Source organism: Salvelinus namaycush, chromosome 19 (assembly GCF_016432855.1).
Source record: "Salvelinus namaycush isolate Seneca chromosome 19, SaNama_1.0, whole genome shotgun sequence".
NCBI lineage: Eukaryota > Metazoa > Chordata > Actinopteri > Salmoniformes > Salmonidae > Salvelinus > Salvelinus namaycush.
This window is the reverse complement of record NC_052325.1, coordinates 43071024-43092547: the sequence shown is the minus strand read 5'-3', so window position 1 is coordinate 43092547 and position 21524 is coordinate 43071024. Positions and strand designations below refer to the sequence as shown.

The following is a 21524-nucleotide window of genomic DNA, read 5'->3' as shown; positions in this document are numbered from 1 at the left end:
TTTATCTATCAGGGTGTGTAGGGTGTAAATATGATCAGTTGTGCGATGTTTTGGTATAAATCCAATTGGGCTTTTAAGGAAGTTGTGCTTATTAAGGAAGTTTAGAACTCTTACATTGATAATACTACAGAAGACCTTCCCCAGGTTACTGTTCACACAAATGCCTCTGTAATTGTTAGGGTCAAATTTGTCTCCGTTCTTAAAGATTGGGGTTATGAGTCCTTGATTCCAGATGTCAGGGAAATAACCTACACTCAGGATCAAATTAAACAGTTTTAATATAGCCAATTTAAATTTTGCACTAGTGAGTTTGAGCATCTCATTTAGGATGCCATCAGGTCCACATGCTTTTTTCAATTTGAGAGACTGAAGTTTCTTATAGAGCTCCTGGTCAGTAATTGGGGAGTCCAATGAATTTTGATTGTCCTTTATAGCTTTTTCTAATCCATTCAACTCTGTCTCGCTCTCTGGTCTCGCTCTCTCTCCAGTCTCCCTCTCTCTCCGGTCTCTCTCTCTCTCCCTCTCTTTCCAGTCTCTCCCTCTCTTTCCAGTCTCTCTCTCTCTTTCCAGTCTCTCTCTCTAGTCTCTCTCTCTGTCTAGTCTCTGTCTAGTCTCTGTCTAGTCTCTGTCTAGTCTCTGTCTAGTCTCTGTCTAGTCTCTGTCTCTCAGTCTCTCTCTCCAGTCCCTACAGTCTCTGTCTCTCTCTCTCCAGTCTCTCTCCTTGAAAATCTCCCTCCTTGAAAATCTCCCTCACTTCAGTCGCTCTCCCTCTCTCTCCAGTCTCGCTCTCTCCAGTCTCGCTCTCTCCAGTCTCCAGTCTCTCTCCAGTCTCCAGTCTCTCTCGCTCTCTCTAGTCTCCAGTCTCTCTCGCTCTCTCTAGTCTCCAGTCTCTCTCGCTCTCTCTAGTCTCCAGTCTCTCTCGCTCTCTCTCTCTCCAGTCTCTCTCTCTCTAGTCTCTCTCTCTCTAGTCTCTCTCTCTCTAGTCTCTCTCTCTCTAGTCTCTCTAGACTCTAGATATTGCCAAAGAACGTTTCTTCAAGTGCAGTCGCAAAAACCATCAAGCGCTATGATGAAACCGCCACAGGAAAGGATGACCCAGTTACCTCTGCTTCAGAGGATAAATTAATTAGAGTTAACTGCACCTCAGATTGCAGCCCAAATAAATGCTTCAGAGTTCAAATAACAGACACATCTCAACATCAACTGTTCAGAGAAGACTGCATGAATCAGGCCTTCACGAATTGCTGCAAAGAAACCACTACCAAAGGACACCAATAAGAAGAAGAGACTTGCTTGTGCCAAGAAACACAAGCAATGGACGTTAGACCAGCGGAAATCTGTCCTTTGATCTGATGTGTCCAAATGTGAGATTTTTGGTTCCAACCACCGTGTCTTTGTGAGACGCAGAGTAGGTGAACGGATGATCTTCGCATGTGTGGTTCCCACTGAGAAGCATGGAGGAGAAAGTGTGATGGTGTGATGGTGCTTTGCTGGTGACACTGTCAGTGATTTATTTAGAATTCAAGGCACACTTAACCAACATGGCTACCACAGCATTCTGCAGGGATACGCTATCCCATCTGGTTTGCGCTTAGTGGGACTATCATTTGTTTTTTAACAGGACAGTGACCCAAAACACACTTCCAGGCTGTGTAAGAGATATTTGACCAAGGAGAGTGATGGAGTGCTGCATCAGATGACCTGGTCTCCACAATCACCTGACCTCAACCCAATTGAGATGGTTTGGGATGAGTTGGACCGCAGAGTGAAGGAAAAGTAGCCAACAAGTGCTCAGCATATGTGGGACCTCCTTCAAGACTGTTGGTAAGGCATTCTTCATGAAGCTGGTTCAGGGAATGTCAAGAGTGTGCAAAGCTGTCATCAAGGCAAAGGGTGGCTACTTTGAAGAATCAAAAATTTAAAATGTTTTGATTTGATTAACACTTTTTTGGTACCTACATGATTCCATAGGTGTTCTTTCACACTTTTGATGTCTTCACTATTATTCTACAATGTAGAAAATAGTCAAAATAAAGAAAAATCTTTAAATGAGTAGGTGGGTCCAAACCTTTGACTGTATGTCAGTTTATCAATGTTTGATTTGTTTTCAAATTCTTTGTGGTCTGTGTAATCTGAGGGAAATATGTGTCTCTAATATGCTCATACATTGGGCAGGAGGTTAGGAAGTGCAGCTCAGTTTCCACCTCATTTGTGGGCAGTGTGTCTTCTCTTGAGAGCCAGGTCTGCCTACGGCGGCCTCTCTCAATAGCACGGCTATGCTCACTGAGTCTGTAAACAGTCAAAGATTTCCTACATTTTGGGACAGTCACAGTGGTCAGGTATTCTGCCACTGTGTACTCTCTGTTTAGGGCAAAATAGCATTCCAGTTTGCTTTGTTGTTTTGGTAAATTCTTTCCAACGTGTCAAGTAATTATCTTTTTGTTTTCTCATGATTTGATTGGGTCTAATTGTGTTGCTGTTGTGGGGCTCTGTGGGGTCTGTTTGTGTTTGTGAACAGGACCAGCTTGCTTAGGGGACTCTTCTCCAGGTTCATCTCTCTGTAGGTGATGGCTTTGTTATGGAAGGTTTGGGAATCACTTCCTTTTAGGTGGTTGTAGAATTGAACATCTATTTTCTGGATTTGTATCTCTCTCTCTCCCTCTCTCTGTGTGTGTGTGTCCCCTGTCCTAATTATAGCTTGCCCATTAATCAGCTAAAGCTGTAATTATAACACTTCCAACATGTAATCTGATTGTGACGAATGATAAAAATCCTGCTGTACTCTCCCCTGGTTGGGGAGAGAGGGAGGAGAAGGGAGAGGGGGGCGTTGGGTGTAAAATGATTTGGTCTTCATTCTCTGTGGAGCACATTTTGATTACAGACACACAAACAAACAAACGTGTGGCGTAGCAATCTGATTTGATTTAGCACGGCAGTGGTGCCGGGGGAAGGTGTGTGTGTGTGTGTGTGTGTGTGTGTGTGTGTGTGTGTGTGTAGTGTGGTTAATCTATTTGAAGCGACAGAATTATGAGTTCAGCTCAGATGAAATGCGGCCTCCACATGTTGAATCACAACGTCTTCCTTGTCCCCTCTCATCTGTGTGTGTGTGTGTGTCATAAACAGCCCGTCCCCTGTGTGTGTCAGAGAGAGAGAGACCGTGACTGAGTGTTTTGCTAGATCTGTGTTTCAATCTATTCTGAGCAAAATAAAGAGGGAGTCTATATCAAAATCTATATCGACATCTGCCACTCATGAAAACTGCTTTGTGGAGATTTCATGAGCAAGACAAAACAACACATAATTCTCCCATTCGATTCGCTGGAGCCACCGCGGCTAACCTGTGGAACGAGTGAACGAGTTGAGTGGATTTGACGCGCGAAGGGAAATACAAACAGTCCTCTGGGCCAAACACAAAGGGCTAAACACATGATATTGATATTCGCGTCAGCTGTCCGATAATATACTCCAGCAGCAACGTTATTGACGCCTTCTCCCAGTGCGGTTTTACAGTAATAAGCAGAGAGCAGAAAGATAAAAGGGAGGGGGAAAATAGAAAGAGTGAGGAAAAGAGAGAAAGCTGGGTTATCTGGTCAGCAATTCTGACATTCCTAAGCAACCTAAAAAAAAACATTGTGTGGTTGATGCGAATGACCTTGGAATCTATGCTTATAAACATAGGGGCTACGATCAAATCACTATGAACTACTGCAGGCTATTGAGGAGCTAAGTGTTGTGCTCTGCATGTGACTCGGCCACAGGCCCCTGCTTTCAGTGTGTGTGTGTGTGTGTGTGTGTGCGCGCGTGTGTGTGTGTGTGTGTGGTGTGTGAAGGTCTGAGTCAGTCAGCCTTAGACCACAATCACAACCAGGGTGGAGAGAGGGGGAAGAAGAGACTGTAGGAGGTGGAGAAGGAGAGAATGAGGGAGGGGGGTGAGGGGATGGATTCAGAGGGGTTGGGTTAAATGCGGAAGACACATTGCAGTTGAATACATTCGGTTGGACAACTGACTAGGTATGGGATGGGAAGAGGGGATAGAGGGATGGAAGAGGGCGGGAGAGAAAGACAGGGGGATGGGGGTGACAAAGTGGTCTGGAGCTGCCAGTCTGTGTGGTGCCAGAGGCAGGAGTGGCAGGCTGGCTAGCCGTGTGCTCGGACCCCCTAGCAAGAGGTATGCCCAGATCTGGTTACACACAATCTACACACGCTGGCACACAGGCATGCACACACACACTTTACACATTTGCCACTATTCACGGACACAGGCAGTATGACAAACACACATAATATTACAGTATACTGTAAGCCTACTGACACGAGGCCCTCATGTGAACACGTACCGGCACACACAGAGACACATACGTTACTAACACATGGGGTGTTGTGCTAGTCCCAGCTGGAATGTGATCAGCCAGAGCATTAAATCCGGCAGCCAGCTACACTCATAGCCACCTGAGCTTCTTCTTGAAAAGTGTGTGTGTCTGTGTGCGTGCTTGTTCGTTGTGTGCGCGCTTGTCCGTTGTATGTGTGTGTGCGCGTCTGTACATGTCCTAATCAGCCTGTCCCTTGCGATGCTTTTCAAATTCAGTGTAGTTTATGAGGATCCCCATTAGCTACTGCACATGCAGCTGCTACTCTTCCTGGGGTCCATAAGTATAGGGGCAAAATGGAGGAGCAATTCAGAGGGTCGGACACGAGGCGTATGTGGTAGGGGCTTTTTAACGATCACGGATTACAAAATGAAAGCCAGTCACGTCGCGGACAACAACGCCACCTTACTGGACGACCTAGACACCCTTTCCTCATGTTTCGAGCATAACAACTCTGAGCAAGTGCAGACCAGCTAGCTGTTGTGTTTTCTGACATTTTCTATCTCTCTCTAGCTCAGGCCGTTATCCCCACCTGCTTCAAGATGTCCACTATCAACCCCTGTGCCCAAGAAAGGGAAAGTAAGTGAACTGAATGACTACCGACCCGTAGCACTCACTTCCGTCATCATAAAGTGCTTTGAGAGGTACATTACCTCCTCCACACTGATCCTCAACATGGGGGCCCCACAAGGGTGTGTCCTCAGTCCCCTCGTGTACTCCCTGTATACACACAGGTTTTCCAACTCCATCGTCAAGTTCGCTGATGACACAACAGTAGTAGGCCTCATTACCAACAACGACGAAACGGCCTATAGAGAGGAGGTAGGCACTCTGACGGTGTAGTGCCAGGTAAACAACCTCTCCCTCAATGTCAGCAACACAAAGCAGCTGATTGTGGACTTCAGGATGAACCAGGCTGGGCACACCCCATCCTCATCAACAGACCGCCGTGGAGAAGGTGAAAAACGTCAAGTTCCTTGGCGTACACATCTCCAAGGAGCTAAAATTGTCAATCCACACGGACACGGTGATGAAGAAGGCACGACAGCGTCTTTTCAACCTCTGGATGCTGAAGAAATTCGGCCTGTCCTCGAGGGCCCTCACAGTGTTCTACAGGAGCACCATCGAGAGCATACTGTCGGGCTGTATCACAGCCTGGTACGGAAACTCCACCGCCGCTGACCGCATGGTGCTACAGAGGGTGGTACGGGTAGCCGATTGCACCATTGGGTGCTCACTGCCTGCCCTCCAGGACACCTACAACACCAGATGTCGCTGGAAGGCCAAGAAGATCATTAAGGACCTCAACCACCAGAGCCACGGCCTGTTCTCCCAGCTTCCATCACTCAGACGCGGGCAGTATAGGAGAATCATGGCAACAACAACAAAAAATGTAAGACTGGCCAATAGCTTCTACCTCTAGACCATCAGGCTGCTGATTGGCCGCCATTAGGCAGCTACCTGCTCCCCGGACTTCCAAAATAAGAGATATGCTGGAAAGAGACAACAAAAATACTACATATATACAGTGACCAAAACTATTTGGACAAATTCACTTATATGTGTATTAAAGTAGTAAAAAGTTAAGTATTTGGTCCCATATTAACAGCACGCAATGACTACATCAAAGTTGTGACCCTACCGACTTGTCGGATGCATTTGCTATTTGTTTTGGTTGTGTTTCATATTATGTTGTTTCCCAAAAGAAATGAATGGTACGTCATGTATTTTGTCATTTTGGAGTCCCTTTTATTGTAAATCACAATATAATTTGTTTCTAAACTGTTTTACATTCATGTGGATGCTCCCATGATTATGGAGAGTCCTGAATGAAACGTGAATAATGATGAGTGCGAAAGTTAGACACAAATATCGTACCTCGCACCATCACAATATCAGGGGAGGTTATGTTCGGGCGGTATGACATTTGTACGCCTGTAAGATTCGGAAATCAAGCACGGCAATAACAATCTAACAAACATCTCCGAAGCAAAGACCTAAAAGATGGTATCCAATCATATTTTCCCTTTGAAATGGATCCCCACACTCTAACTCTCCCCACGTGACTGCAGTTGACCAAGCCAAATACGAAGACGAAGCAGAGGCCTAAAGTGTTCGCGAGTCAAAGCTTTTACATAAGTCTGAGTCACTAGGCCTTATCCTGCTCTTCCTCTCCACTTAACATCTCTAGGATAGGGGGCAGCATTTTCACGTTTGGATGAAAAGCGTGCCCAGAGTAAACTGCCTCCTACTCAGTCCCAGATGCTAATATATGCATATTATTATTAGTATTGGATAGAAAACACTCTGAAGTTTCTAAAACTGTTTGAATCATGTCTGTGACTATAAAATAACTTATTTGGCAGGCAAAACCCAGAGGACAAACCATTCAGATTTTTTGTTTTTTTGTCACTCTCTTTTCAATGGGAATCCAGATCCTTCCTGCAGTTCCTATCGCTTCCACTGGATGTCAACAGTCTTTAGAAATTGATTGAGGTTTTTCCTTTGAGAAATGAAGAAGTAGCAATGTTCAGAATGAGGCTCCAGTGAAGTGTACTGTTTGTTAGAGGTGCGTGACCAGAAAGCATGCTACACATTGTTTTCCTCCGGTATTGAACACAGATCATCCCGTCTTCAATTTTATCGATTATTTACGTTAAAAAATACCTAAAGTTGTATTACAAAAGTAGTTTGAAATGTTTGGACAAAGCTTACAGGTAACTTTTGAGATATTTCGTAGTCACGTTGTGCAAGTTGGAACCGGTGTTTTTCTGGATCAAACGCGCCAAATAAATGGACATTTTGGATATATATCGACGGAATTAATCGAACAAAAGGACCATTTGTGATGTTTATGGGACATATTGGAGTGCCAACAGAAGAAGCTCGTCAAAGGTAAGGCATGAATTATATCTTTATTTCTGCATTTTGTGTCGCGCCGGGAGGGTTGAAATATGATGGTCTGTGATTGTTAGCTGGGGTGCTATCCTCAGAGAATAGCATTGTTTTCTTTTGCCGTAAAGCATTTTTGAAATCTGACACGTTGGCTGGATTCACAACAAGTGTAGCTATAATTTGGTATATTGAATGTGTGATTTCATGAAAGTTAAATTTTTATAGTAATTTATTTGAATTTGGCACTCTGCATTTTCACTGGATGTTGGCCAGGTGGGACACTACCATCCCACATATCCCAGAGAGGTTAAGAAGAGAAACTGAAAACATATGTAGCGGAAAATGGCTGCATTTGGTCTGATAAAATGCCTGGCTGGAATATAGAGAGAGTGTGAGTTAGCAAGGTGTGTGTGAGTGAGTGAGTTAGCAAGAGAGCTGTGAAAATTAATGAATGCGTCATATGAAAGCACGCACGCACACGCACACACACACACCTTCCCTCTGTTCAAAACCTAAGTAGAGTGAACAGAGCCCAAGGTGAGACGGGTCTCGGTTCTAACGATTCCCCCAGCAGGCTGCCTACAAATTAACAACAATCTTTACCGTTGTCATAAATGAAATATCACCGCCCGCACACTGCAAGACATCTTGTGAAGATTAATTCATCAAAAAATGTTATCTCTGTAGTGGGGGGGGAAATACAACTCATTTAAATAAAGAGAAGCGGTCCCATGAAGAATTGCCTCGCATTTTTCATCTTCCTCACCATCCGTCAGTGCACACCTGAGGAGAGCACTGACTGGGCCAGTATGCACAGACATACACATACAAACTGTATGCACAGAAATAGCTGGACCGTGACTTAATCTTGTAGGACGATCTCGGTCTGTCTATACGCCTGCCTGTCTGTCTGCCTGCTTATACGCCTGTCTCGCTCTCTGTCCTCCTATCTGTCAGCCTGTCTACTATGACTACATGCCACTACAGTACCTCCGTCAGCATTTGCCAGCATCCTGTGCACTGTCCCAGCTTGCTGTGCTTGCCTGTGGCGGGACTCATTGACTCACTGTGTTGACTAACCCAGTGTGTTGCAACTGTTTTGCCGATGCTGCAGTAAAGACTCATCACTGTAATGGAGGTTTAAGGTGGGGGGGGGGGGGGGGGGGGGTGACGGAGAAAGGACACCACAGGCCCTTTCCCTGCCAAGATGAACATCAGCAGTGTGACCATCACACACCCCTCCCAGGTAATTTCTCTAAAAATCACGAGTCGCCACTAGTGGAATTCAGCATGACCGGTGCTGGCCCTGACGTCTGTATGTATGTGCCTATATCTGCCAGTGGAGATAGGTGAGGGAGAGAGAGAATGGAAGACAGAGGCCACGGCAGAGAGAGATCGCACAGGTTTCCAACCAGCAGAGCTCCTGATGGGGCTGAGGGAGATTTGCCACAGGACAATACAAAAGAATGACAATCTCTGCCCCTTAACGCTGCCAGCTTAACACCGTCACCTGAATACTGCCAGGCGCCGCCGCCCGTGCCACAGCCACCGCACTGGGAGCTGCTGAACAGACTGGGTGTTCAGTCAGCACTCCGCTCTCCCCCAGAGAGAGCGCGGACGTCTCAGAGCCCAAGTTCCTCCTCTCTGGACAGTTCCTCCCTCTCAGTGCAATGCTGAGAAAAAGAGGGTGTTTTCTAAAGTAGAGAGAGGAGGGTGCCAAATGTCAGCAGGCATCAACGACACCTCGGTCTGTAGTAGACATCTGTGCCTTGGAAGGTAGACAAGGAAATACTAAGCAGAGAACCTACTCCACGGGGGAAAAAACGGGAGGGAAAAGACAATAATTCTCATCTTGATAATAGCTAAACTTACAGCCCTAATCAACCTAACAGGGTTTGGATTTCCACCAGGGGGAGAAAAATAGGAATCCGGGCCCCCTGCTAGTTGAGCATTCCAAAAATAGAAACTGGGTAGAGCCGGAATTTTTATCCTCTAAGACCTGAGAGAAAATATCAAAAAAGATTATTCTGTTTTTCTAAGCCGAGAGCACTGGATGACGCAGGTTACCATCATTTGGTATAACGCACACTGGCGTTTTATGATACGGCGCTCATAGTTGCGCCGGTCATATGGACATTAGGGCTGACCCCATTTAGGGCTGACCCCATTTAGTCGTCTGGTCGATTGTTTGGTCAATAGGCTGTTGGTAGACTGAGATTTCTTTAGTCGAGCAGTCGCAAATATATATTTTTTATGCGGCACAAGACACCTGTCTGAGTCGCGCCGGTCTCAGTGGACTAATCCATTGCGGAGGCCATTACTGGCACTAAGACATGTGCTACTAAAATGTAAATGGTTATATTATGTAAAAATAATGGTGCAACACTAATAAATATGATATTATTTTATAACAAATGCGCTTTTTCCCGGGATGGACAGCGGTCGCAGAGGCAGCAGCGGCGCGTAGAGACGAGGAAACAGCCTTAATTGTCTAAGAAAAGTGAGGAGAGTGTCACGCCCTGACCTTAGAGAGACTTTTTATTTCATTATTTGGTTAGGTCAGGGTGTGATTTCTGTGGGCATTCTATGTTTTCTGTTTCTTTGTTTTTGGCCGAGTGTGGTTCCCAATCAGCGGCAGCTGTCTATCGTTGTCTCTGATTGGGGATCATACTTAGGCAGCCCTTTTTCCCACCATTAGGTTGTGGGATCTTGTTTTCTGTTTCGTGTTTCTGCCTGACAGAACTGTGCGCTTTCGTTTTCACATTTGTTATTTTGTTTGAGTGTTTTTTGAAATAAAAGAATCGTGAACACTTACCACGCTGCGCCTTGGTCCACTCTTCATACCACCAACGAGAGCCGTAACAGAGAGAGGAAACCCCAACTTAATTAGGTCTATAATCAATAGCCTAACTGTTAAATGTGCCTGGCTTTGTAAATCACTAATATATATATATCTACAGAAATAAAACAGATCCTGTTTCTGTTGCCAGTTTAATAGCCTACTGATTCATTGAGCACCAAGCCTCACGCAACCTAAAAAATGTCGGCTAAAGCAATTTCACAAATTCCGTTTTTAATCTTCGCTATGCTGTAATAAAGGCTGTAAAAAAAGGTGTTAGAACAGGTATTACTTGTGATTTATTTAGTGTTGTTCACACTGTTCCAAACGGGCACAACATTGTTATTGTCATCTAAAAGACAGCACCTGTTTGTCACACATAATAATGCACGCAGCTCTCGCTCTTATACCCTCCTTTTTCTTGATCTCCTTCTTATTGTTATTATTACAATTGTTATTATGATCATCATTATAATAAGTCATGTCATTATCGCTATATGGCTTCCTATAGTAGTAGCCTTGTATAGCCACCATCGAGCTGAAGGCCTATAGTGTGCGTCCTGTTTAGTCTTGATACCTACCGTAACTTACTTGGGCCTATATTTCAACATATATTTCAATATATAGGCACACGAGTCATTCATGCTTTGAAATGCAACCAAGCATTTTAGTTTTCAAATGAAATAACAAAGGGAGCTTTGGATAATTAGCTTATGCAATAAATAAACTGCAATTCACGAATGAATGCAACTGTCATGTTAGTCTTTGCTGTAATAAAGGCTTTCTATATCTTTTTGAGTTAGAACAGATTCTCTGGTACATTTATCATTTATTTAGTGTTGTTTATACTGTTCCAAATTGTCATATTAAAAATTAAAAAAGTAATCTAACAGAGTCTGTTTGGCACAAAATATTCATGCAGCGCTTGCGCCTGTACCCTCCTTTAGCTGGATCTCCAGTAGTTTCCACAACTAAGTCAAATGTCTTCCACAGATCTGACTTCCCCTTTCCCTCCTAAGCAACCAGTAAACATTCGCCCGTTTTGAGTTTCTTTTTCACGTCCTCCGCATCCATTTTGCTGTCACGTATTACGGAGTTTGTTAAAACCATTTTATTGGTGTGATTATAATAGGCTTGCATACATGTTTCACGGAGAGAGCAAGGGTTGAGGGAATGTTTTTCCTAAACAAATTAGGTATTTCGGTAACAGAACTTTTCAGTCAGAGATACAAGTAAGAAACTAAATGGCTGTAATTATGCTGCAGCTCCAGCACGGACAGCGCGATAAAGACGTGCTGTGGTGCCTGTTCGGTGCAGCAGGGAGGACAGAGAGACAATGTGCGCCAGTCACACAGGAACTCGCTGTCATTGTTTTTTAACACAACATGGCCATCGGGCTCCCTCTTGAGTCATTTGTGTGTCTTAATTATTTGATCAAACAGTGCGCTTAAAGCATCAGACAAGCTCAGTGCATATAGTTGATTTTATTCAAACACATAGGGGTGCGTCTATATATGGAAAAATACATGTTTTAAAATTTCAGCCAATATTTTTTGGGGGGGCAGGGACAGCCCTAATGGACACCCTTCATTATTTAAGTATCAGGCATTGGTAACGCAACCCCTGTGTTGGATATAGTGTTACCTTCACTAAGGCAGCCTTAGGAAAGCCTTTGTGTAACCTAACATAGGGATATGATATTCATATTGTCTGCCTTTTTACATATTAATGGGTTTAATTGTTGAAGGGGCTGGGTCCTGTTGCAGAGTGAAAGAGACGATTGTGGGTCCTCTTGTTGCCAATGCCAAGCCATGTCACTCAAAGGCCCGGAAAGAGCCACTGCAGCCCTAGTCTTATACTGAGCAAAACCTAGCAGTTACAGTCACACATTATTTGAAGATTGATAGAATCTGCAGATTCTCCAAGTGATCTGCAAGCTTAAAGTCATGTCTCTCAGGCACGAGCTGGGTCAGGGTCGGCAATTTGAACATTCAAAGAAATCTAAATCCCGCAATGTCTTTAGTCAAACAGCCTTCACAGGGCAGCCTTGGAGCAGTCACAGCGACCTTCACCAATAAACAGTCTAACCAGTCTGAATTGTTTGTGGAGTATTCAAGAATAGCTGTGTGCTAGAGTTTCGTGGTGGGAACTCTAGAGAGTTTAGCTCCATGCACTTGGAGCTACATAAGGTTTGTGAAGTAAACTACAATCTGTTCAACTTACCGTGGCTCTGGGCAGTCAGCGGAGTGATGCAGATCTTTGATGAAGTCCTACGAACAGGCGTCAGAGCTCATGCCTGAAAGAGAGAATATCAGTATGAGTATTATAATGACACTGTTCTTCCTATAAAACAGAGATGTCAGTAAAGCTAGATAAAACAATACTGAGCCTTACAGGAAGTGTCTGAATTTCACAAACACCCATGCCAAGTGCAGAAGTATCCACTTGCCCAGATGCTCTGACCCCCACTCCAGCAGTGTGAAAGGCAAGACCACCAACAACCAAAAGTTCAAGACACCACAAAATGATTGTCTGCCAAACATGTGTGGTGGTCCATATTCGTAACGCCCAAGGAGACTGGAATGTACCTGAAACGGGAGTGGTTGGAAACCAAGCAGGGACAAGATGGCTCCTTTTGAATAGGGCTACCTTAGCTATGAGTACATTGGATACTTGGCATCTGAACAAATCACAATCAAGTAGGGACTTGATCTGAAAGCAACCAGTGCCGTAAGGCAGTGCCAGGGCAGGTGGCGAGATGGGCATAGGAGACGAGCTTCAGCATGCCAACCGGAACGTCAGCCTGTTGTTTGATGCCCCATGTTACAGGAGTGAAACCCTCTGTATTTTCAAGTACTGTGGTGGCACTGGGCAGTATCACGTCATGGCGTGTCACCAGCAGGGACTGGGCAGTATCACGTCATGGCGTGTCACCAGCAGGGACTGGGCAGTATCACGTCATGGCGTGTCACCAGCAGGGACTGGGCAGTATCACGTCATGGCGTGTCACCAGCAGGGACTGGGCAGTATCACGTCATGGCGTGTCACCAGCAGGGACTGGGCAGTATCACGTCATGGCGTGTCACCAGCAGGGACTGGGCAGTATCACGTCATGGCGTGTCACCAGCAGGGACTGGGCAGTGTCACGTCATGGCGTGTCACCAGCAGGGACTGGGCAGTGTCACGTCATGGCGTGTCACCAGCAGGGACTGGGCAGTGTCACGTCATGGCGTGTCACCAGCAGGGACTGGGGAGTTTGTCAGGATCAAAATAAATATGAAAGGAGCAAAGCCCAGGTAAAACGTTACAGGAACATCTGCATCAATCTTCTGGATACCTAACCCTGAGATAGAGTTTTATTCTTCAGTGAGACAATTGTAATACCAAAGACACACCAGAAAGGCTTTCCAAGAGGTGTTGAGTGTTCCAGAGGGGTCCAGTCTCAGTCCTGACTTTAAATCTGCTTACAAATCTGAGACAAGGTTTGAATATTGCTCCTCAACAATGATTCCCAACCAAATTTACTGAGCTAGAGCAATTTAGACAAAAACAATGGATACATGTTGCCCTAAGAGTTGTGCAGAGTTGGTAAGGGGCGGGGGATACTTTTTCCTTCACTTTGAAAATGTGGAGCAAGTCGTATAGATCTGGATGGAGACAAAAAAAATACAATGTAAAATGTGACAACTGTGAAAGAGGTGTGTAGACTTTCACTAGGCACCGTATTCGAGTAGACGATTCGGCTCAACGTACGCAATATGTCATGGAAGTGGATGTAACGGTGACACAAAGGGAACGACAGGAACATTACTTCAGTACAGTGTTCATAAAATGCAAATGAACGCAAATACTGCTGCTTGCTAGCACTCGGTTATGTCGCAACGACGGGGACTGAGCTCAATCAAAAAAAATGAATCTACGAGCAAAATGATTCCCATTTAGCTGGGAGAAGAAAGAGGGGGAAAAAGCACTGTGCCGCACTTAAGTGAGCTGCTCAGCCGACCAAAATGAGGCTAGGGTGGGATGAGTGGTGCAGTCCACATGACAGCTGCACGACGTGTCTGAAGCAGCCACTCTCCATCCACCGCGTCTTATCACGGCCCAAGTGTGTGTGGAGGAGATGGAGAAGGGCCTCAGCATTCCAGGCCCTCGCCAAGGTGCTCTTCCTGCCTTATCGCAACGCCCCGTCTGCTTGTGGTGGACAAACTCGCGTCCTCGGCGCGAGGGGAGTGATGCCGGCACAGCAGAAGATGCTCCAGACATTGGCAACTTGATTTGATGCCACGTGGATCTTCATCAGGTCACCGTGCTCGAAAGATCATGGCAAGCTTGAAAGTTTGGTCGATATCTTGTGGTTTGTCATGAGCCATTTTTTTGCGTAATAAGGTTGTGACATTGGCATCGTGGTAAATCGCAACGACCCGACACGGCATGGTATGGACAAGTATCGTGTCATTAGTGGCAGTGTCATTCAAGACATATTATAACTCACTGCGTGGTTATGGTAATCCATTATGAGGTTTTAGGACGTTGTGTAATTTGATTTATGGCGCTGTGAAGCCCTGCCCCGGATGTCTTTGCTTCGTAACTCCATTCATAATAAAAGTGGAGGGAACGCTACAGAGGATGGCAAATACATAGGATGACATCATCCTGGCTTAAAAACACATTCTAGAAATAGAGCAGCGTATCCTGTCATTCACCGAGACCAGGGAACTAGTGACGCTACAGTTAAATGAAGCGACTCCCCAGACGCATCCACATCACACGTTATCGTATCCACACACACACAAGCTGGAACATATGCAAGAGAGGGACTGTGAGGTTAAATTAGGCATCGTATCCCACCGCTGATTGTGACAGAAATATCCACTCTCAAGCACTCACACACTGCACACGCAGTACACTTGTGAACTCTACTCCCTATGGGGTATGATAATGCTCATCTGCATATTCATGTCGGCATTGTCACAAACATTTATAGGTAGGGCCCAGTGTACCCCTAGGGAGCAGCAGTGGTCGCAGCGGGGGGGGGGGGGGGTGCATTGCTACTAGCATTGACATGACATGCTAGCTGTTCCCATAGACTTCCAGTCATTGAGCCAACAACTATCCATTTAAAAGTTTGTCCCGGAAGAAACATATATTATTTTTGTATACATTTTTTGGGGGGGTGGTTGCAGCAATTTAGCAGCGGTGGGGAAACACTGGGTAGGCCTATACAACCATCCCCACTCAAACACACACACACACACCACACACACACACACACACACACACACACACACACACACACACACACACACACACACACACACACACAGCCTCCAACTCTTAATTACAGCCTTCATCTTCTCAACATGTATCCAAGCTACTGTAATTGGCCACATTTATCGGAATACGAATTCATGAAACCAATCATTTTTGATGAATGGCCCAGTTCGACTTGATGCATAATAGCCATTAGAGAAAAGCCTGGGCAAGTCATAATCCATCCACTGGGACAAAGGCGGGAGGAAATTGAGAAATAACTGACACAATGCTCTTATTTTCTGACTCAATGCGGCAGAGAGCAGCTTTGTAATCACTTCATTTTTCACGTCTCTCTGCCCCTTCTCGGGAAAACGTTGATGGCCGCTGTAGAGCCCGGGGCACAAAAAAAGGGCCAGACAAAAGAGAAACAAGGGCTTGGCAGCCAGGCGGAAGCATCCATTACAACGGCTCGAGTTTCAGGTCTGTTTTGTCAAAGGCGGCTGACAAAAGAGCGGGTTCGAGAGGGGAAAGGGAGGGGAAAGGGGGGAGAGGAGCTTGTTGACTAGGGGTCGTCTGTGGGTGATACTTATGACGGGGTGTTCCTGTCTAGTCAAGAGGGAGCTTGTCGAATGGATAAAAGCATCCAATGGAGATGTTACAGGGAGGGAGATTAATGAATGGGGAAACTCTATAGAGTGAGGTGCATTCTGACACCCAAGGTCAACAATGGCAACAACACTTAGTGATAGTGAAAAATCTCCCACAGACTAGAGACGATTAGACTGTTCTGTAGCCTGGGTGACAATTAGTTTCTGATTGAAAAGTTAGTATTTTCTTAACATGGCAACAATGTAGTGATGTTAAATACAGATCCAGACCAGTAACCAGGCTAGCTATCTTGTGACACGGGAGCAAAATTCCGCCTTGATACAGTCAGAGGGAGAGACTGCTGCCAACATCTCAACTGACTGAAAGGCAATCGTGTCCTTTATTTTTTGGCATCAGACCTGCCTAATTCTCACACGAACCATTGTTTAGGTATTTAATAGACCAAATCACATATGCTGTTAAATGTTCTTGCAATTTGTAGTCTGGCATTTCAGATTTATATATGATAATTTTCCAAAGTACTTTAGATGTAGTAAACTACTTTTTCAAAGTACAGTGCATTCGGAAAGTATTCAGACCCCTTCCCTTTTTCCACATTTTGTTACATTACAGCCTCATTTCCCCTCATCAATCTACACACAATACCCCATAATGACAAAGCAAAAACAGGTACTTAGAATCTTTTGCAAATGTATTAAATATAAAACACAGAAATACCTTATTTACATAAGTATTCAGACCCTTTGCTATGAGATTCGAAATTGAACTCCGGTGTATACTGTTTCCATTGGTCATCCTTGATGTTTCTACAACCTGATTGGAGTCCACCTGTGGTAAATTCAATTGATTGGACATGATTTGGAAAGGCACACACCTGTCCACAGTTGAAGTCAGAAGTTTACATACACTTAGGTTGGAGTCATTAAAACTCATTTTTCAACCACTCCACAGATGTCTTGTTAACAAACTATAGTTTTGGCAAGTCAGTTAGGACATCTACTTTGTGCATGACACAAGTAATTTTTCCAACAATTGTTTACAGACAGATCACTGTATCACAATTCCAGTGGGTCAGAAGTTTACATACACTAAGTTGACTGTGCCTTTAAACAGCTTGGAAAATTCCAGAAAATGATGTCATGGCTTTAGAAACTTCTGATAGGCTAATTGACATCATCTGAGTCAATTGGAGGTGTGCCTGTGGATGTATTTCAAGGCCTACCTTCAAAGCTGTCATCGCTGTCAACGGTGCTTCAACAAAGTACTGAGTAAAGGGTCTGCATACTTATATAAATGTGATATTTCTGTTTTTTTATACATTTGCAAAAATTTCTACAAACCTGTTTTTGCTTTGTCACTATGGGGTATTGTGTGTAGATTGATGAGGGAAAATAACTATTTAATACATTTTATAACAAGGCTGTAACGTAACAAAATGTGGACAAACTCAAGGGGTCTGAATACTTTCCGAATGCACTGCATCTGTAGTTAAGTAAACTACACGGGTAGCTTTAGCGTAGCTTAACTTCTTCCAGTGTGAAGTAATTGGTAGCTCGGTAAACTATATTTGCAGAGTAGCTTCCCCAACACTGCAGCTATGACAGGACACCTTGATTAAAATAAAACACATTTTCAAATCAAATTGTAACGGCAGTCTAGCTCTTCCTCCTCCTCGGACGAAGAGAGGCGAGAAGGATCGGAGGACCAATGTGCAGCGTGGTAAGTTTCCATGATTTAATATACACGAAGACAAGACACTATACAAAATAACAAACGAACTAACCGTAACAGTCCCGTGTGGCACAAACACTGACACAGGAAACAACCACCCACAAAATCCCAACACAAAACAAGCCACCTATATATGATTCTCAATCAGGGACAACGATTGACAGCTGCCTCTGATTGAGAACCATATTAGGCTGAACACAGAAACAGACAAACTAGACACACAACATAGAATGCCCACCCAGCTCACGTCCTGACCAACACTAAAACAAGCAAAACACATAAGCACTATGGTCAGGACGTGACACAAATTTTATTTGTCACATGCGCTGAATACAAGTGAAGACTTTACCGTGAAATGCTTACTTACGAGCCCTTTCCCAATAATGCAGTTAAAAAGTAAGAAAATTAACAAATAGATAAAAAGAAAATAGTAACACAATAAAATAACAATAACGAGGCTATATACAGGTTTTATACAAGGAGTACCGGTACCGAGTCAGTGTACCGGGGTACGAGGTTGTTGGGGGATTTTGTTTTTTTGTTATTGAGCTACAGTAAGTGAATTTACACAGAATTACGGTAACGGAATAAGATCACGGGTCCCTGAGCTGTACTACACAGAAATGCATAATTATGTATATAAATGTCATTCTCTTCATGGTGATGTATCCTGAATAGGTACACAAAGGTAGAAATATGCAATATCACACGTTGCATATATGGGTATTATTATACACACTGGCTCCGCCCCCAAACAAGACCACATTTGGTTGGTCTGGACCTGACCAAATCTGAACCAATCATAGACGATTAGACGATTTTACAAGTTGACATCACAGTACAGCACAGCACATCACAGTGGAGTAGAGTTCAGTACAGTAAAGTATAGTTCAGTATATTATACTGTACTCTAGTGTGCTCTACTGTACTGATCTATACTCTACTGTGATTCACTGTACTGTACTGTATTGTGCTGTCCAAACTTGTGAAAGATACACGTCAAAGATTGGTTCAGACTTGGTCCGCCAATTATGTACATCTATGTTTGGGCCAAATCAAGGCTGAACCAGACCAAAAGTCAACGTCTGCAGATGCTGGTTACAGTAAATGGAAAGAGAGGGGACTCATTGGTAGGTGTCAGTAAGACTGGAGAGAGAGAGAGAGAGAAGAGAAGCAGAGAGACAGAAGGAGGGGTTGTCCAGACTGTTTTCACACTTTCTTTGACCACCAGATGACAGAGAGAAAACAGCAATGAGCTAAACATAACAGTATGCCAGTGGAAGGGACTAACAGTAGAGAGACAGTAGCATGTGACCCAACTGTGGTTCGTGACTACTATGATTTCTCATTGTAGCCAATTCAATTGCCAATTCAATTCAATTACTGATTTGGTCACATAATTACGAGTTTTAATCGCTTAATAATTCATAAACCAAAATGTATAGCAGTAAGAACACTAACTAATTGGTAGGTCTAACTTTACTGTTAGTTCTGTGAACTTTCATTATCCCCCCTCCTCATGAGAGAGAAATTTGAAAAAAACTTCAAGATATGTAGGTGTATTAGGATATTAGTTGTCGATATTAGAGTTCAACATTATTGTGTTTTGATCTATTTCTAATACCGTAAGACTTTTTCTGGTAGATGTTTTCTAAAATACACTTCCATCTGTTTGACCAGAAATCAAATCCTTCACTTCTGCCTAATTTGTAACGTGGAAAATGGTTGAAAAATGAACACGTTGGTGCTCATGGGTCCTTTAATGGAAATTATGATAATTAAAGCCTCCAAGTCCATTGCGGGAAGCCAAACGGTGATAACCAAAGACTGGAAGCAGCCAGTTTAGAGCGTAATGTTCAGACAAGCTGCTTCGATTGTAAAGCATGACATTTGCACATTTCCCAACTGCTTCGTTTGAGAAGAATGCAGTGACAAGGGGTGTTCAAGTGCAGCTGTTAGTGGAGCGGGAGACTGATCAGAATAGTTTCGACACGTACATGTAATTAACCCCCTTCCCCGAGTCTGCCAAAACTTTAGGCCGGATTCCTGTTGCTCAGACAAAGCCTCTTAAAACTCTCTCTCACTTTCTTGCAATGGTACAGTTAGCGCAAAGTACACCGGAAATGACCACTCAATTTGATCATCCGCCGGCCTCAAAATAATCCCATATACATTAGCCAAAACCAAAAGGTTGTTTATCTCCATGTGGCTTCATCTCCTTGGGCCATGGGCCAGGAGGTACTGTAATAAGCAGACTCTCTGTAGCCTTGTCAAACAGACACAGTTAAGATATCACAGGTCTAATGAGAGTAGAGCCACAGTGTCAGCAGTGCTACAGTAACCTCTTGCACATGCTAAAGCCTAAAAGCCCTGAAAAGCAGCAAAAGTCCTGGAGAGACAACACTAGTAACTAGTAATTAATGAATGTTTATACTACAACTGCAAATATCCTGAATGGGGCATATAAAGGCTGCACACTGTCAATCTCACCCAATGAAAGTGCTCTGCTCCCCCGTCAGAGAGCTCCTATTGGCTTAGCAGTGGAAATGACTGACAGTGTGTGATAATCCCACCCGCAGGGTTCTAAAGGACGCCCGTCTCCGATCACTACCATCATTATCTCTCAAACAGACCCAACACAATTCATTATTAATGACTAGCCAGGGCATACACAGGCCGGGCCTCCCGCTCATTCAAAGAGGGCTGGGAAACGGGTGGAACGACCAAGGAGGAAAATGGCAAAGAAGAGCAAGAGCATAAGTGTAACGGATGTGAAATGGCTAGCTAGTTAGCAGTGGTCCGCGCTAATAGCGTTTCAATCAGTTACGTCACTCGCTTTGAGACCTTGAAGTAGTTCCCCTTGCTCTGCCTTTGTGGAGCGATGGGTAACGATGCTTCGTGGGCGGCCGTTGTTGATGTGTGCAGAGGGTCCCTGGTTCGCGCCCGGGTCGGGGCGAGGGGACGCCGTAAAGTTATACTGTTACATAGGCATCACTAGAACATTGAATGAACACAACACTGGTTATGTCCCAATAAGAAAAAAATGAAATAAAAAGAAAAGTTAATCGACAAGACAAGGTTAAATTCCATAATATATTCAGGAGATTAATACACATTTGAATGCAGGAACATGTAGGACGCAGGAAAATGCAGGAATGTAATTTCTAACACAATGAATATTTTTCAATTAGACCTGTTATATTGGAATTTCAACCTGTATACATTTTGTATTCTAGTGGGAACCTATTAATGTGGGATGCAATTCTTGTGGGAGGCTTTCTTTAATCATGTGTATCTCTGCCATCGTAGGATTTGCACTGTCAAGGACATTTTTCAGCCCGCGCTTCAGCCTCAGTCTCTCAGTACAATGCGGGTGGATGAGACATACTCCTAATAGAAGGCTGCTTCAAATCAATAACCTGCTAACTAGCAAGAGACCTGAATTCCCTGAGCCAAGAGAGCTACCCCGAGATCACTTTGAAGAAATATGAATATAACTGGCTTATTTCCGGGGCTCAAACTGATTGGCTAGATGATGGTGATTGATGATCTACGATAATCATTTCATGCTTCGGTGGTTGAAGCTTCATGTGACGCGTGATGTTTAATAGAGCGTCGCTAGTGCTAAATCCTCTCTTGTGTAGTCTCCATTTTGGAACAGAACCGAGTTGCAGCCTCATGGTCCTAAGTGGTGATGATGGAGGCCTCACACCTGCTAGATCACCAAGAGCCAATAACGGAGCAGAAGGAGAGAACAGAAACTCCAAACACAGGACTACATTGCCATTATCTGAGCACATACTAAGAGGACACTTGGGCATTTACCATAG

General features: G+C 44.2%; 1 protein-coding gene across 1 annotated transcript in view; it reads right to left on the bottom strand.

Moving 5' to 3' along the window:
• adarb1b (adenosine deaminase RNA specific B1b) overlaps positions 1-21524 on the bottom strand; it is a 180163-nt gene that overhangs the window by 96729 nt on the left and 61910 nt on the right. Inside the window, exon 2 of the mRNA XM_039014175.1 lies at positions 12325-12397. The gene's annotated coding sequence lies outside the window, so the exon portion shown is untranslated. The remainder of the gene's footprint in view (positions 1-12324; positions 12398-21524) is intronic.